This window comes from Triticum aestivum, chromosome 2D (assembly GCF_018294505.1).
Source record: "Triticum aestivum cultivar Chinese Spring chromosome 2D, IWGSC CS RefSeq v2.1, whole genome shotgun sequence".
NCBI lineage: Eukaryota > Viridiplantae > Streptophyta > Magnoliopsida > Poales > Poaceae > Triticum > Triticum aestivum.
The window spans coordinates 520,617,224-520,621,729 of record NC_057799.1 but is presented as its reverse complement, the minus strand read 5'-3'; the positions used below and the strand labels follow the sequence as shown (position 1 = coordinate 520,621,729).

The 4,506-nt window shown below is 43.8% G+C and overlaps 1 long non-coding RNA gene across 4 annotated transcripts; it reads left to right on the top strand.

Annotated features, from left to right (window-relative positions):
- Positions 1–570: 570 nt before the first annotated feature.
- LOC123054185 (uncharacterized) lies at positions 571–3,077 on the top strand. Of its 4 annotated transcripts, none has more exons than XR_006426071.1 (3): positions 571–802; positions 935–1,160; positions 1,476–3,077. It is a non-coding gene; the product is annotated as an uncharacterized lncRNA (long non-coding RNA). The 4 variants fall into 4 exon arrangements; XR_006426070.1 differs by having other exon boundaries at positions 571–833; XR_006426068.1 differs by having other exon boundaries at positions 572–802; positions 932–1,160.
- Positions 3,078–4,506: the final 1,429 nt, after the last annotated feature.

The window sequence follows — 4,506 nt, the reverse complement described above, 5'->3', positions numbered from 1 at the left end:
AATGTTTGTGAAAATATAAAAATCTCCCTATTTCAAATGTTGTTCATCTTTTTCCAAAATGAATGAAATTTTTGAATTTTTTTTTTGGATTTCTAAAATTGTTCATGTTTTAAAAATATTTTGCAATACATAAATAGTAATTTATTTTTGGAAAATTTCAAAAAAATAAAAAAATGTTTGAATATGATGATGCAGTATGTTCTTAAACGTTCGTGCTGGTCATTGGTAAGCAGGACCCGTTTGTTCGACTGGCCAGCACCCAGTGGTCAAGTTTTAGGTCGTGAGTTTGATTCTTCAACTTGTCTTTTTTTGATTTATACTCGTGCCTTACAAACACAGGTCCTTTTGGTGCTTGCCAGTGGCTGGCCCAGACGCGAACTATTGTGCGTCCCATGCACTATTTGACTATAAAAGAGTATGCTCTCGGACGTGGAGCATGTGATCACGAGCACACAGGCGCTCGGTATCTGTCCCGCTCGTTTCAGCTTTGCGATTCTGTCTATTCAATGCGTCTGACGCGTCGCGGGCCCAGATAGTAGCCTGTCTAGTGGGCCATATGTTGGACGGACGTTGTACTCGACGGACGGCGAGAGGCAGAGCAGTGGCTCGAGATGTCACCGGCGTTCTGATCCGTGGATCAGAATTCGTGTTTTCCGGTTACAACGGCAGCGGGTGCAGTAAATGTGGTTGTCGGTCGGCAGGTGCAGCTACCTCCTACCTACCGTCCTTGGATCTGGATTTTGGAGAGCGGCAAAGCAATCGAGAAAGCTCCTGCTACGAAGCGACCACTCCAATCCGCCTGGTATGGAGTTCTTGATGCAGCCAATAAACATGTACGGGTCTGCTCGATCTTGTTGCTTGCTCGCGGCCTTCTAGCTAGATTTATGTTTGTCAATAGATCTAACAGTATTCCCACAATTTGTGCGAGCAGCAGAACTCTGCTAGAGGAGGTCAACGAGAGCAACATCCCCATGAATCCTCTTCAGTACCCGGTGAGGACGCCGCCGGCTGTTGCGGTGCCGACCGAAATGGCATCGAGTGCAGACGCCTAGATTGTTGCTGCTGTAGCTGCTACAAAGGCTGGCAGTGGAGACAAGCCTTAGGGGTTCAGAGAATTCCATAGAGCAAGTTGATCCGAAAACTCCCGGCTGGATTAAAAGGTACTTACTGATGGATTGAACTAACTTTTGTTTTGGTTATCTCACTTAATTCATAACTCATGCGACTCTGGGGAAATTTTGCATGGATAGCATAACTCTGAGTAGATTCTGAAGCTTACTGTTGGTAAGCTGTAGGCCTGAATTTACCTTGTATGTGTGCATTTAATAAACAAGATTGGACTGGAAAAACAAATACTATGTTTTGTCATTATTAATACATGCACAAAATGATTGCGTTGTTGTGGAATCATCGAATCTGTAGATTTTAATCTATAAGGGGGCTGACTACCTGTACTTACTATCATTGATCTGCAGAGTGACAGTTGTGGCTGCTGCACTAGGCAGAGCACCATGTCCTGAAAGAAAACAATCGGGCAGTTTGCAGAGCAGCCTGGGGACATTGTCATTGTGCCAAAGATAGGAAGAAGCCTTTGACACACCTGGAGAGGCCTATGATTTTTACAATTTCTACTCATGCGAGAAAGGATTTGACATCAGATATGGAAAAGGCAGGCTAAATGTAAATCGGGCAAAATGCATGCGAGAGATAGCATGTGGCTGTGCGGTACGCCATTTTTTCATAAATTATCCTTATTCTTTTTTATGACTTACTCAATAATCTGCTGCGGTCAACTTAAGTAAGTTGATGTTATTATTTACGGGGGAAGCCAATAGTTGAAAAATACTCACTCTTGACTGATAAGGTTGTTGCGTTCGAAGGACAACAGTTGATACATAGCTGAGCATCAGGATGAGCACAGCCATTCGTTGTCGCTCACATATCGACAGACAATACACTGGCCATCACACAAGCATATAGATGAGTACAGCAGGGACATTACCAAGAAGCTGCGGCAGAACAATGTGAACCTGGCAAAGGTTTAAAGCATCATTGGCACTTTTTTTGGCAGGATGGAAAATGTACCTTTCACAAAAAGAGCGCTGCGAAATCTGTGTGGTAAAATCAGCCGTGAACAAGCGGAGAATGATGCCAGAAAAACAATGGAAGTGTTTCAGGAACTGTGTTCCAAGGATCCCCAGTTCACTTATTGTGTTCAGGCTAACAACGAAGGGCGGATCAGTAGTCTTATGTAGGCTAGTGATAACAGCAGGTTGCAGTGCACCTTCTTTGGGGATGTTGTGACATTTGATACAACCTACAAGACCAGAGGGACAATGCTTAACAGAACCCATTTAGTTACAGGCATTTCAATATGTATATGCATGCTATGGAGCTTGTACGCATGGGCGATAGTAGTGTCGAAGCATACTAGCATCTCCTCACATTGTTCAAGAAATGTGCTGCTGAAATGAAGCCATTTACAGAGGTACAGGATGGGATAGGATTGCAAGAAAGGCTAGCTGACAACGGAGATGTTTTGAACAAAGTTCAGTCAGAAGGCGCAGTGGTCTCTTGAGGAGTTGGAACACATTGTGTTGTGACCAATGAGGACAACAATTCAGGAAACGAGTCGGGGTACATGCTTGCAGGGTTATTGCCACCAGCTAAGCAGAAGGAGATCGGGAAGCCTGCGACAAGTAGAGAGAAGGCATCATATGAAGGACTGAGTGAACGAACAAGATTCTATAGCTTATGTTGACGTCAAAGGCCACAAATGGACAACTTTCCCTGATCGCGATGATGTTCCAAAGCAGCCTCGGAAGCCAACACGATGCAAAAATTGTGATGTCGAAGGACACCGCCGGAACAAGTGTCAAAGGGCGGCCGAGCTCATACTGAAAAATATTTGATGGTTATCACTTAATTTGCCAATTGTACCACTTTGTTAGGCAGATACTAGATTGTGTTGTACCTGTAAAATTTGTATTTCTTGGACCTAGATGATCATAAAATGTGTGTTAGTACTCTGCCTAAAAATAACTCATCGAACATGGTGGACAAGGGGCAGTTTCATACTTATAAAACTTGCTTGCTGGTGTCGCCGATGTCTTTATTTTTTACTGATTGCAAAAAATGATATGAAAATCAATGGGCAGATTGAAGATAGTGATGTTCAGGGGTCACTGTTGCCCTGATTCAGAGATATAAGTGTTTGATTCACTGCCTGCCTGTTGCCATTTGATGTTCATTTGGACTTGATACCATGTTTGAAACTGAATTTTGGTTGCTTCAGTTACTGGTTATAGCTGATGTAGTCAGTTGAAATTGATCACCAGCTTTTTTTCCGAAACGGATTGATCACCAGCTTTGATTTGCTTCAGAAAACAGATGACACGTGCTTTGAGGGACAAAAGACATCTGCATGACATGTTTGCTTGCTAAATGGATGGACTAGTTAGCAGATAGTAAGTGGTCAATGGAGAGGACGTTACAGACATGCTCAAGGAAAGGATTCGATCTAGTTGCACTAGTTCAACGTGATTCAAACGCTGGTCTCCGGGCAAGCTGTGTCGAATTCAACAGGATAAGAAGAGGGAGATGGAGTGCTGAGGATGATTGGTAGGTCCAACGGTTGTGTCAAAATAAATGTGCTTACCCGTCCCATTAGTCCAGAATCTATGGCAAGACGACTCACATCGTCAATCTCCTCCTGATCCATGATACCGATAACTGACGGAGTTATGATGCCAGTCATCTGAGATGTGGGCCACTGCCTCTATAAAGAATAGGAGTACAAAAGTTATACCGCTACAGAGACCTCCTGTTGGATCAATCACGAGATAAAGCAATGGCACGGATAGCGAGATCACTGGTGCTCGTGCTCACATGAGTACTTTCGTATGCTCTCTTTCTATAATTGAAAGAAATTGTGGGCACAAGCCAATAAAAGATAATATGTTGAATTGGCTCTAATGAAAAGAACTGTAGGCACGTGACCGCTAAAATAAACAAAGAGAATAAACCGTGATAAAGATGGAACTGCCTGGTTATGCGTGGATTATGCTAATGAAACTTGATTTATGCACTGCAATTAGTAATCCATCCGTTACATCATAGTAGGAGAGAGTGGCGAAGCAACCGTGCCCTGAAGGTCGCCGCGTAGCCACCAAATGAGGGAGCCACAACCCTAACACGAGGGCAACCCAAGGAAAAAATGGCACGAGTTGGATGTTCGTCGCCACGCCGACTAACCCCACCACTATCAAGATCTCGCAGGCCAAACATGATCCGAGAGAAGACCACAGCTCCTCGCTCGCCCCACTGTTGTGCTGACCGTTTTTGGTGCACATATCAATTATCTCTCACGTTGCTTCTCAAAAGAATATCTCTACCGTTGCAACGCACGGGCATATGTGCTAGTATGATCCAATTATATTAGCACTGTCGAGAGATTGCACTAGCGAAAGTACGGACCCTAGGCCTCACTTTCAAGCATTGCAATAC